The following is a 14,018-nucleotide window of genomic DNA, read 5'->3' as shown; positions in this document are numbered from 1 at the left end:
AATTTAAACGCTGGTTGAAAACACTGCCCATTATATAAAGTGGCTGTGAAATCTGTTACTTTAGTGTCCATGGAAGGTTACACAAAAATATTTTCAGTAAAACAATACTGACACCGTGTGGCCATTTTCTGTAAAACACATTTGATTTTTTGGTTTCATGATAGGATTATCGTTTTGTAAACATGATGATACATAATTGGTTTCCTGGTTATTATTTATAAAACAGCGTTGCTGTGCCTTGGGACCAAGTGTTTTAGTAATCAGGAATAGACTCCAATATACACATTAAAGGAGCGTACACTTCTGGTATGTTGTGTTCAATCAGTGACATATCTGGGGAATGTAATGTTTATTATGTGGCACACTTTCTGATGAATAAAGAGTACTACTGGGTAAACTTCTGGTTTTGACAAATAACACAAATAACTTCTAACCATACTTGAATATAGGATAGCTGAGCCGTTAAGCTGATAGATTGAAATGGTTAATTCAAGTCAGTGTTACAGTGTGTGTGTGTGTGTGTGTGTGTGTGTGTGTTCAACTTTTAATAACCAGGAAAAGTGTTGTTGACTTTATTCTTTCCCATCTAGTTAATCGACATAAGTTCACAAAATGCTAAAGAAAGGGCTCTTTGTGGTTCCACGTTCACGCAACGCAAGGTGGTTACGGACCCCTCACGTCCTTGCGGACCCTCCGCACGTGTGCCCCCCCAAAAAAATAACCTTCCGTCGAGGCGACGCAGCAACAAGGGCTGTGATTTGTCTGCTAACTAAAACCCGACGCAGAACCGTAAACGTTGACGACTGCGTCGAAGCGCTTGCGGGGTCATTGCGTTGCGGGACCATAAAAAGGAATGGGAGTCATGCTACAGTGGATCATTAACAGTGTCTCTGATCAACCATGAAGATCCACCATCCATCTGATAGAAAGGTGTGGTGGGATTACCACCTCCCTCCTCTTTGAAGAATAAAGAGATCATTGCCTTCAGGTTTATGTAAAGGCTCCTCCACACTTTATATCACTGTGTTCTCCAGAGCACAGTAGTAGAGAGCTGTGTCTGCCAGGGTTAGCTGGGTTATAGTGAGTTCAGTTGATGTTCTGGATGTCGTGGACGCATAACGACGGTCAGGAATATTCTGAGAGCTGCTATATGATCTTGCTCCTTTATAGAGTATATACTGAGGAGCCTGGTTAGAACGATGTCTGTACCAGTAAAGGAGAACACTCTCAGAACTTGTTTCATAGGAGCATCTGAGTGTTACAGATGCTCCCTCTTTCCCACTGACTTCCGGATTAGCAGGAGCGATGGAGTCCCCAGCTATCAGCCCTGGAAAAAGTCAACATAAGCGATTCGTTAGATTAACGTTGACCATAAAAAACACAACAGAATAAGATCTTAAAAACATTGAATAATAAATTATTATTACGAAGTGTCTGATAATTCAGTCATATATACAGTGTGTAACATGAGCTTTTCCTCTTACCAGATAGAACTGCAGCAATAATAATCCAGGGCCAGGTTCCCATCTCAACAGCAGGTCTACAGCAACAGAAGAAACTATCTGGTGTTCAGCTCAAGTATGAGACTTATTCTCTTCATGGTACGAACTGTTAGGATACAATGACCAAATATGTTGATGAAATAGTAAAACACCTACTTGATAATACTGACCTCTAGGGGTGGATAAGAGAACTCGCTTCATGTTCACTAGTGTAACTGTTGAAACATAGATGTTGTTTAATTGAATGAGCCATGCGGATAAACGCTACAAATATAGCACACTATACAAACCAAACCATTCAAAATAATATAGCAAGTGAACTTACTGAATTAAAAAAAAGAAAAAAAAAGGAAAACTGTAAACATGAATAATTAATCAGGAAATAAATATTGAGATGAATTCATGAGTTTTGTCAGAAATGTCATTGATCGGGTCAAAGAGGGTGATGGAAGAGTGTAATGTGCTCAGCAGATGTTTGTAGAGGGAGTTGTTTCCTTTCACTGTGGGCTGCAGAGCACAGTAGTACAGAGCAGAGTTTGTCACCGCAGAGGAGATTTGTAGCTCCACAAGTCTCTGTTGTTTTATACGTTTGATGTTCAGTCCTGGTATTGGATTAGTTATGTATCCAGAGTATTCCATGATTAGGAACTGTGGTGGTGAACCAGGATACTGGCAGTACCATAAGAGACTACTGACTACAGAGCTGTTGTAGCTGCATGAGAGCACCACAGCAGCATCCTCAACAGCACGTTGGACATCCTTCTGTGGACTGATACTGTCTTCAACACTTGGACCTGAAATTAAAAAGGGATCCCGTCACTGCAACGAGAATCAAATCTACAATACATTCATGTTTCAGACCAAGATCACTTTATTGGACGAATTAGGAGTTGCACCGTGGTAACAGAATTTATTGTTTTGTCAAAAGTCTTACCACATAAAATGCAACATATGAGTGCAAAGAGCATGATGTATCGACGCAGTGGAGAGCAGAGCAAGTAGAACAGGAGAGTGAATCTTAATCACATTTTACTCAACTGAGACCGGCTCCTCCCATCTCATCTCATCTCTCCGAGTTTTTCCAATACACAGAAGGCCTCTTTGGATTCAGAACCCGTGGAGGGCGCCACATCAATGGGTGAGTTCACTAGATAGATAGGTGAACAAATTTAGATTTTCCTTCACTTTCTTAGCGGATATGGTGCCACAATCAAAGGATATCAGCTTACTGGATAGGTGTCTTGCTATGTTAATGGTTTGGATTTAATTTATTTAAAGGAAATACAATCCCCAGCACCACTTCTACATCGTTTCCATTGTAAGTGACTCCGTCTGTTGGTGAACACATGCGATTACATTGTAACTTGGTTTCCCGGTCCCCTTTGGATTAATTACGTTGGGACACACCTGTTGAGGAAATAGTTAAACCATTTCATAATATTGATCTCGAGTAAATTACTAAAATCCCAGTAAAGAATAACATATATATCACTTATATGATAGCAGCATCAGAGTGTTACAGTTCCTCCCATTTTTCCACTGGCTTCCTGTTTATCAGGAGAGATGGAGTCCCCAGCTATCAGCCCTGGAAAGATTCCACCTAATGGACGTGATAGATAAAATGTCATATGTGTGTAACATGAGCTTTTCCCAACAGCAGGCTTAAAGCAACAGGCAAAACTATATGGCGTTCAGCTCAAGTAAGGACTTATTCTCTTCATGGTAACAGCTGTTGAAGACACAATCACCAAACATTGATGAAATAGTTAAACACCTACTTAATATTACTGACCTGCAGAACAATTTTAAGATGTTCAGAGTATGGGCAAGTAATCTAGAGAGGTTCTGATGAGTTAGGGTTAGTGAGTAATGTCTGTGTGCTGGTTTTAGGGGCAGAGGGAAGTGTGTTTTGTGCTCAGCAGGTGTTTGTACAGGGAGTCTGTGTTTCCTGTCACTGTGGCCCTCAGAGCACAGTAGTACAGAGCAGAGTCAGACAGCTGCAAACAAGTAGAAAGAGGACTGACATCATGTCAAACAACACGGGAGCCCTGATACTCAACTAACTACCTCTGTATCTCTGTTGTAACATACTGTTTCTTCACTAGACTCCTGGTGAATTTACCTCTTCAGACGTCCCTCCCCTAAACAACAGTAGAAGACATTGACAAACCACTCATGAACCATTAAGAACCACAATCCATCTGATAGAAAGGTGTGGTGGGATTACCACTTCCCTCCTCTTTGAAGAATAGAGAGATCATTGCCTTCAGGTTTATGTAAAGGCTCCTCCACACTTTATATCACTGTGTCTCTGAAGAACACAGTAGTAGAGAGCTGTGTCTGCCAGGGTTATTCGTGTTATGGTGAGTTCAGTTGATGTTCTGGATGTTGTGGACTGATAACGACTGTCAGGAATATGTTCACTACTCCCTGATCTTGCTTCTTTCCAGAGTATAAACTGAGGAGCCTGGTTGAAATGATGTCTGTACCAGTAAAGGTAAACACTGGTATCGCGTGTTGAATAAGTGCATCTGAGTGTTACAGATCCCCCCTCTTTTCCACTAACTTTCGGTCCATCAGGAGAGATGGAGTCCCCAGCTATCAGTCCTGGAAAAAGTTCACATAATGGATGTGTTCGATTAACATGGACCATAAAAAACACAACAGAATAAGATGTTAAAAACATTTAATAATTTATTATTATAATAAAATGTCTGATAATTCAGTCATATATACCGTTTGGAAAATGAACTTTTCCTCTTACCAGATAGAAGTGCAGCACTAATAATCCACAGCCAGGTTTCCATCTCATCTGGTGTTCAGCTCAAGTATGAGACTTATTCTCTTCATGGTACCAGCCTTTAAAGACACAAGGACCAACATGTTGAAGAAATATTAAAACACCTATTGATAATACTGACCTCTAGGGGTGGATGTGAGACCTCACATCCAAGGCATAAATTCGACGCAAATAAAATTCAACTATTTTAACATGAATACTTTAATCAACAAAATGTAAATGCAAAAACTGCATACAAATTTTGAGACATCGGGATTATGGTGAAAATGGATAATTAATTATGAGTTCCCCGTTGTGATGAGTTATCATGTTTAGTCAGTCATGTCTGTGTGCTGGTTTCAGGGGGAGAGGGAAGTGTGTTTTGTGCTCAGCAGGTTTTTGTACAGGTGTAACTGATGTGTACCCGCCCCGCCAAGAACCCACACACAGGCTGGATAGGATGATGTGATCCTTTATAGCTGAGCTGTAATGAGTGGTAGACACACATATACACAATTTGTAGTTTAGCACCTCCACTGGTTTAGTCCTAGCAGAGAACTACAAGACTACTAAAGTACATTACATCTTTTTACAATTACATGACATACATGACAAATACATTTTAAGATGTGACTTAAAATGGTTTTTAACAGAATACTTTTTAACATGTGATCGTATAGTGGTTTTAACTGGGTTTTAACGTTACTGCTTTTACAATGAATTCAATCCAATATATTCTGAATGAGTTTTTTAACAAACATCATTCTTTTTTATATATTTATGAAATCATCAATAGAAAAATACTAAATGCAAGACGCAACATCAAATAAATGATTAAACTGTAACAGCACCCACTAGTGGTGACCATCAAATCACAAAGGCCACGTTGTCCCTTTTTCAAACATGGCGGACAACATGCTGGCCGACAAAACCCGAAACGCAAACGTCCTGACACTTTAAACACACAATTACAACACAATTATTACCTGTAATGAGTGGTAGACACACATATACACAATTTGTAGTTTAGCACCTCCACTGGTTTAGTCTACGGGGGAAATAACATTGACCTCAGTGCGAAACAATATCACTACCAACGTGAGCAACAATCAATGTAAAACGAAAATGATAACATGAATAAATCTCACGTTAGCTTCGATAATAATAATACATAAAACTTTTCACTTTTCATAACACTTTTCAAAGCAACATCGGAACGTGACTTACCCTAGCAGAGAACTACAAGACTACTAAGAGCACTCGGGTTGCGGTCATATATGTAGACTTCCAGGTACCAGCAGATGGCGCAATTGAACCCCTCATTACAAGGCAATATACAGGCGATATACATATTTTTGCAGGGATTTCAATAAAATAATCAGAGTATTTCTTATACCCGTTACATACACCCCCCTGAAATTCTGCTAAATATGGGAGTGCAATCCTAAAAAAAAAAAAAAGTGCATTACAAGGAACAAAGCTAGAGTGCATGTCAGTTCTAAAACTCTCCCAAAAAGGAGTGTGGAAAGAAAAGAGGCGATCAAACTCCTAACTAAACACAGACTCAGAGATGCCTGCTACACCTCTGAAATGCAAAACATTGTCCCTGTAGCCTCAAGTACTACCTAGACTCATCTCTGGTCAAATACTAGCTTAACCCTGATACTCAAACCGAAAGTGCATCTCTAAAGAACTGAAACAATGTACTAACTGATACTGTGGACACAGAATCCTCATCTACTACTTGCTCATTCATCTGACAAATAAGGCGTTGGGGAAGCTTCATGGAACTACGATCCCTGAGATCATAACGGCCAGGCTGTGTGCAAACCACCTGAGCTAGAGGGCCTGGAATGTCATTGTCTGGACAGTCAGTGTCAAGAATGGCTGCCTCAGGGGCGTTAGTGTCCGGGGAGTCAATGTCTGGAGGGTTACTGTCAGGAGGAGCAATGTCTGTGGGGATATTGTCAGGAGGGGACATGTCAGCAGCGTCAGTGTCCAAAGGGGTCTCATCTGGACAAACATCTTCGGGAGGGGTCACGTCTGTGTCAGGGACTATGCCTTCAGAGCACTGTGGTGGGCCTTCCGCACCATCGACAGCAGCATGGTCAACATCTTCTGCAGGTATTTGTTGACTGTCCTGACTGGAAGCGGCGACTGAGAGAGAGTCAGACTGGGCAACATCAGACCTCCGGTCAAGTGAGCCATCCTCCTCTTCTGAATGGACTTCCTCTTCACTTGTCTGCATCAGCCAGCTCACTGTACGAACATCACTGTCCTCCATCACGTCAGGCACATCAGGACATTCATCACTACTGTGCGCAGCTACGTCACATTCTGAGTGTTCTGACCCACTGTCCACACCTCTCTCGCAGGGCAGAAAGCTGACACAGAGTAGTAGATTCCGGTGAACGACTCTCTCTCTGCCTGTCAGGCAATCCTTGACTCTGCAGACATTGAGTTCAGGTCTGACTGAGATGACTTCATATGGGGTCGACTCCCACTTGTCTGCAACCTTGCGTTTTCCTGGCACACCTCTGTTGGCGAACAACACTCTGTCTCCAACGACGAGAGGTGAGCCCTTGACCTTGCGGTTGTACAGCTTGGCGTGGCGAGTCTGTTCCTTGAGACTGTTCCTCTGCACAATCTGAGCAGCTTCATGCAGATCCTTCCTCAGGCGGGACACGAAGTCCGAGTGGCTGACAACAGTGTCACTGGTGAGAGCATGCTGAAACATGACGTCGACAGGGAGACGAGGGATTCTCCCAAACACTAGGTAGAAGGGTGCAAACCCTGTCGTCTCATGCTCTGTGCAGTTGTAGCAGAAGGTGAGTTGCTGCAGCATCTGTGGCCACTTTGCTTTGGACTGAAGAGGAAGAGACCTAATCATATTTCCCAGGGTCCTGTTAAATCGCTCTGTGACACCATTTCCCATGGGGTGATACGGAGTCGTATGGGATTTCTGCACCCCAGCCATCTCTAGAAGCTCCCTGATCAGCTTGCTCTCAAAATTGGCTCCCTGGTCCGAATGGATACGCCGAGGAAAGCCATAAATTAGAAAGAAGTCATTCCAGAGACGACGAGCAACCTGCTTGGCAGTCTGATTCTTGCACAAGAAGGCGTGTGCCATCTTGGAGAAATGATCAGTCACAACTAGAACATCCACAGACTTGTTCCCTTGCTCAGCAGTCCAAAAGTCTATGCAGACCAACTCCATAGGCTCAGAGGTGACAATGTTCTTGAGTGGCGCACGGCTGTGTGGCTCAGGTGTCTTCCCTACTATGCAGCGCTGGCAGGACTGAACATAGTTCACAACATCACGTTCCATGCCACTCCAGAAGAATCGTTACCTCACCAGAGACAAGGTACGATGCTGGCCTTGGTGACCTGCTGAGTCATGGAGACCTTGGAGGACTTTCCGTTTCAATGAGTCAGGTACTATGAACTGGAAGATCTTCTTGTTCACCTGGGGATCTTTCCTTATCTTGTACAGCATGCCATTCTGTATGGTTAGTCTACTCCAATGCTTCAGCAGCTTGATCACGCTACGTGACTCAACAGCTCTCTCACGTTTGGTAGGTCTCTTGTGTCTCTGTACAAAGTACATGACCCTGCTTATCGTGCTGTCTTGCTCTTGTTGACCAACGAGCTGGCTCTGAGGGAGTGCAGCAGACTGGTCTTCCTTCTGCAGAAGACTGAAGGCAGCATCTGTCCCAATCACGTGACTCACACCGCCAGTGGACTGAGCATTAAGGATGGCAGCAACTTCCTCTGATGCGACTGAGCCTCTGGTGTTGGGTGTAACTGCCCCCCGCACTGGCTCGTCCGATGCTTCACCACCGTCGTCCACAACAGCCTGACAGTTGTTGGACACTCTGAACACCTCTTGTACGGTTCTGTCAGTCACACCGTTGACCAGGTCCAACAGTGAGGCATAAGGCTCGGTGACAAGGCGATGACCCACGCACGACTGGACAAACGGCTCACGGCTCAAGGCGTCGGCTACGATGTTCTTTGGGCCGGGAATGTACTTCAAGTCAAAGTCGTAAGCAGCGAGCTTCGCCACCCACCGCTGCTCACACGCGTCAAGTTTGGGTTTGGTTAGAATATATGTCAAGGGGTTATTGTCAGTCCATGTGGTGAAGTGCCTGCCTTTCAACCAGTGGCTGAATTTGTCACATACCGCCCATTTCAAGGCAAGAAATTCAAGGCGGTGTGCAGGGTAGTTCAGCTGGGAACGAGAAAGCGTTCTACTCGCAAAGGCAACAGGTCTGGCTACTTTTCCACCAGGTGGCAGTTGGGACAGGACAGCTCCAATCCCATCAAAGGATGCGTCGACAGCCAGAATGAACGGGGCATTGAAATCCGGGTGGGCTAGGGTGACACTTGTCATGAGGTCGTGTTTCAGTGTCTCGAACGCATTCTGGCATGCGTCGGACCAGTCAGCAGGAGTCAGTTTCACAGGACCTCCTTTCTTCACAGGTTTGCGACCTCTCTTGTGCTTGCGCTGAGCACCAGGTTCAACTGTGAGTCTGAACAGCGGCTTAGCCTTCGCAGAACATGCCTCGATGAAACTCTGATAGTACATCACCATGCCTAGAAACGATCTGATTTTACTAGGGCAAGGCGTTTTCCCATCGGACTCCATGAGTCCTGTGACTTGTAGATCATTTATGGCTCTCACTTTTTCAGGGTTTGTTTGAACCCCATCTTCACTGATGACGTGCCCAAGAAACTTCACAGTCCTTCTGAGGAAGAAGCATTTCTTGGGTGCGAGTTTAAGGTTGTGCTCCTTGAGGCGAGCAAACACCATCTCTAGGCGTCTGAGTGCAACTTCCTCTGTAGGCGCAAATACCATCAGGTCGTCGAGGTAACACAACAGGCTTGTGAAATTCTCGTCACCGAATATGGACATCATCATCCTCATGAAGGTAGCCGGACTGTTGCAAAGTCCTTGAGGGAGACGGTTATATTCATGAAGTCCAAAGGGCGATGAGAATGCTGTATACTTCCTATCATCAGGGTGCAAGGGGACGTTATAGAAGCCTGATGTCAGGTCCATCGTAGAGAATAGAGCATTTCCACCAAGTGCGGCTAGAGCATCTGCTTGATGCGGCAGTGGATAGGCATCCTTCACAGTTCTTGCGTTGAGCCATCTGAAGTCAGTGCATACTCTGAGGTCTCCATTCCGCTTCCATACGAGAACAAGTGCAGATGCATATTCACTGCTCGACTTCTGAATAATGCCTTTTTCTTCCATCTCATTCAGAGTCGTTCTCAGTTTCTCATACTGGCTTGGTGGTATGCGTCGGTAAGGTAGTCGGAACGGCTTGTCGTCAACGAGGTGGATGCGATGCACAAACTCTTTAGCCTCTCCGCAGTCCATCTTGTGTCTGGAGAAGATTGACTCATACTGTTCAATGATGTGAACAAGTTTGTCTTTCCACTGTAGTGACACTTCGCATGACTTCAGATCAACGTCTTGCAGTCCCAGAGCCTCCATGGCATGCACCATGTCCTCTTCTGACCTCAAATGCACATCTTCGCTCTGCACACACTGCATGTTGCACTTGACCTCCTCTGCTTTAGGCAGGTCCTCTACTGCTATACAGGGGGACACATCTGCGATCTTGGCGTTCCTTCTCAGCACCACAGTTCTGTCTGTAGGATTAATAACTTTAACAGGCACCCATCGATCTCCCCAAAGTGGAGTAATAACTCTTCCAACAAGGATTTGTTTGGGTCTGGCTTTAGACTGGGTCGGTTCAACGACCACAGTACTACCTACTGACATCACAGCCGACTCAGGTAACTTGCCCCAGACAAGGTGCTCGCTCTGTGGTTTCAGTGTCACACAACTCTTGACTTTCACTGTTCCCACCTTATCTGGAATGCATTCACCTCTCCATCTCTCTGTATTGGAAAGCAGCGACAGGAATTGGCAGTGGTCATCAGTCTGACCATTTTCGGGTGAGGAAACTAGCCTCCAGTAGCCGTCAGTGTTCTTCAGTTGAGTTAGAATATGCTTGATAGCATTGCTGCCAAGGATCATTTGTTCTGTCTGGCCAGGAACGACCATTACTGGAACGATCATCCTGCATCCGTAAACGGTGACATCAAGGTCATACATGTCTTTGGGGGAAACGCGGTGACCTCCGCAACCTACAATGACATAATCATCAGCTGTGTCTCTTTTCATGTCAGGGTATTGCTGCAGCAAGGACTCAACAGCAGATTCACTTATTGTACAGGCCATCGACCCGCTGTCCAACAGCGCTTTGAAAGTGGGGCCATTCTTCACAAGTACAGGTGTGTAGAACAAGCTGTCAGTCTCTGCTATCCTCTGGGATCCCTGAAAGATCAGTTTCTTGGATGAGATTACTGTACTGCCAATATAACTGCTATGTGACTCATAGAGGGATTTAATATCCAGCATGTCGGGTTCCTCATAACTGGTGGGAGGTTCAATTAGCCGGTCTGCACAGTCCTCCCTGGTGTGCAGACTGGTCAGTTTTCCTGAGGCTGTGGAGTGGTCCTCCTTGCTGGGCAGTAACGGCGCGAATGGCCTGGAGCATAACACTTGAAGCAGAGCCTCTTCTCCCGGCAATGAGAGAAAGCACTGTGACCATCATCTTTGCAAATAATGCATGGCACGTCAGTGAACCCGTCAACTCTGTCCTCAGGACGCTTGGGTGGAGCTCGCCTCCTCATTTGTGACTGGTCAGAGGTCCCACGCAGTAGAACCTTCTCCAACATAGCCATCACTTCCGCTAGGGGGACATACTGAGGGCTCTGGGCCTGAGGTGGCACGTGACTACTCTGGCCAGGGGCCGGGCTATGGCTCACCTCAGCTGTGTGTACTGCAACGTCCATCCTCTTCACAGCATGTACCGGGGGAGTTGCTTTGCAGCTCATCTCGGCATGGTACTCGTTCAGCACCTCCAGTAGTTCACATGCTGACCACTTCTCGATGGTCTTGGACCTGAAAGTGAGGGCCAGGTCTTTGCAGGGACAGTTTCTAATAAACATGCGAGTCACCTCCGTTTCAGGGTTGTCCAGCGTCTTGCCCTGCTCTCTCAGACAGTCAACGGCGAGGTCAGCTGCTCTGTTTAGTCTCAGCCAGTAGTCATAGGGGTCTTCCTGGTCTTTAGGCAAAGTCGAGTAAAAGTCAGCTAAAGGGACAGCAGAGTACCTAGTACAGCTAAAGTGTTTTCTGAGGAGACCATAAATCATGTCAGGCTGAGCATGCATATCAATGTTACTGTTCCTAATGCCAAACTTCACTACATCTTTAGCTTTCCCCCTCAAATGCACAAGGATTTCCTCAGCCTGCTCTTCGACTCTCACATTACTCTTTTTTATGAATGCTCTCATCAGATCTTCCCATTCATGCACCTTGATTGAATCTGACCCATCTCCTACAAATGATGGTGGTTCCTTAACCTTCCTCTGTGTGACAACCTGAACCTGAGATACATCAGACACACGGCTAGGCTGACTCAGTGCGCTCGTCACATTCTGTGTGACAGTTAAATCAGGAGCTACTGTGTTGTGTGACTGCATACGCGACATGATGCTGTCAGCTAATTGATGACCTATCTCCTGAATGACAGTCCTCATCTGGTCAGCTACACCCTCAGAGTTGTCACTAATAGGATTTGGCGTAGACGTGACTTGAGGCAAATGGGAGCTAGTGTGCTGGTCAGCTGCATCATGGACGCTAGTATTGGAAACTGCCTCTAATGGGGGCAATTTAACACCTGGGGTAAAACTATCAACAGAAAAGGGGATAGGAGTAGGCATACCCCTGCCTCTGCCAACATGAATGGGTGTGCCAAACCGTGGGAAAAGCTGATTACTCTGAAATGACATGTTTCAAAATGTCTGGCACAAAACAGTACAGTCCACCCCAATGTATGAAATCATCAAATGAAAAAAATGGAAAATAGCAAATGAATCAAAACGGTAGAATAAATCAGCAATCTGTGTGACAGTTACTGCTATGCCACATAAAATTATACGTGCCACTGTGACACACTGTACAGTGTATAGTAATGAGCTTCACTGCAATATTTGCTACCCTTGTAAACTGTGAACCTGCAAATACTGTGAACTGGTTGCTTCATGGAACGATGTGGTAGGCAGGACGGTCAGCGGTTCGACGAGCTTGATAGAAGTTCTCAGGTCACGGCACCAATGTAACTGATGTGTACCCGCCCCGCCAAGAACCCACACACAGGCTGGATAGGATGATGTGATCCTTTATAGCTGAGCTGTAATGAGTGGTAGACACACATATACACAATTTGTAGTTTAGCACCTCCACTGGTTTAGTCCTAGCAGAGAACTACAAGACTACTAAAGTACATTACATCTTTTTACAATTACATGACATACATGACAAATACATTTTAAGATGTGACTTAAAATGGTTTTTAACAGAATACTTTTTAACATGTGATCGTATAGTGGTTTTAACTGGGTTTTAACGTTACTGCTTTTACAATGAATTCAATCCAATATATTCTGAATGAGTTTTTTAACAAACATCATTCTTTTTTATATATTTATGAAATCATCAATAGAAAAATACTAAATGCAAGACGCAACATCAAATAAATGATTAAACTGTAACAGCACCCACTAGTGGTGACCATCAAATCACAAAGGCCACGTTGTCCCTTTTTCAAACATGGCGGACAACATGCTGGCCGACAAAACCCGAAACGCAAACGTCCTGACACTTTAAACACACAATTACAACACAATTATTACCTGTAATGAGTGGTAGACACACATATACACAATTTGTAGTTTAGCACCTCCACTGGTTTAGTCTACGGGGGAAATAACATTGACCTCAGTGCGAAACAATATCACTACCAACGTGAGCAACAATCAATGTAAAACGAAAATGATAACATGAATAAATCTCACGTTAGCTTCGATAATAATAATACATAACACTTTTCACTTTTCATAACACTTTTCAAAGCAACATCGGAACGTGACTTACCCTAGCAGAGAACTACAAGACTACTAAGAGCACTCGGGTTGCGGTCATATATGTAGACTTCCAGGTACCAGCAGATGGCGCAATTGAACCCCTCATTACAAGGCAATATACAGGCGATATACATATTTTTGCAGGGATTTCAATAAAATAATCAGAGTATTTCTTATACCCGTTACACAGGGAGTCCGTTTCCTGTCACTGTGGGCCTCAGAGCACAGTAGTACAGAGCAGAGTCAGACAGCTGCAGGTTCTGGATGCTCAGAGGAACTGTTTTGATTTGGATTTGGGCATCAAATCGGTCTTTGTGGAACTCTGCAGCATTATTTCCTTCTCCAATTGTAAAGCGTCGTAGTATGAACCTGGGGAAGTCTTTGATTTGTTGTTTGTACCAGAACAAATACACATTTGTGCTAATGGTCTCAAATGTACACTCAAGAGTAACTGTGAGTCCTTCAGTAGAAATGACATCCTCTCTGGGCTGGGTCACTCTGTCTTCTCCTTTACCCTCTGGGGAAGAACAGAAGATGTAGATTAATGAATTAATCAATTAAGATAAATTATGAAAGGCACAGAGTCTTTAAAGAGTTACCCATCGAGAGAGTTTGAACTAGGATGAGTCCACAAAATTGACGTGATAGATTAACATGAACCGGAAAGAATTCAACTGAAAAAATTGTCTAAAACATCAATCCACCAATCATAGCAAAATAATTGATTATCC

At 44.3% G+C, this 14,018-nt stretch overlaps 1 long non-coding RNA gene across 1 annotated transcript; it reads right to left on the bottom strand.

Annotated features, from left to right (window-relative positions):
* Positions 1-12,526: 12,526 nt before the first annotated feature.
* On the bottom strand, positions 12,527-13,473 carry LOC115549361 (uncharacterized). The gene is made up of 2 exons (XR_003977752.1): positions 13,298-13,473; positions 12,527-13,118 (listed from the first exon to the last, which is right to left on the bottom strand). It is a non-coding gene; the product is annotated as an uncharacterized LOC115549361 (long non-coding RNA).
* Between the last annotated feature and the right edge of the window lie 545 nt (positions 13,474-14,018).

The sequence above is a fragment of the Gadus morhua genome, chromosome 8 (assembly GCF_902167405.1).
Source record: "Gadus morhua chromosome 8, gadMor3.0, whole genome shotgun sequence".
Taxonomy (NCBI): domain Eukaryota; kingdom Metazoa; phylum Chordata; class Actinopteri; order Gadiformes; family Gadidae; genus Gadus; species Gadus morhua.
Note: the sequence above shows the minus strand (reverse complement) of the source record. Positions and strands in the feature narration are given on the sequence as shown.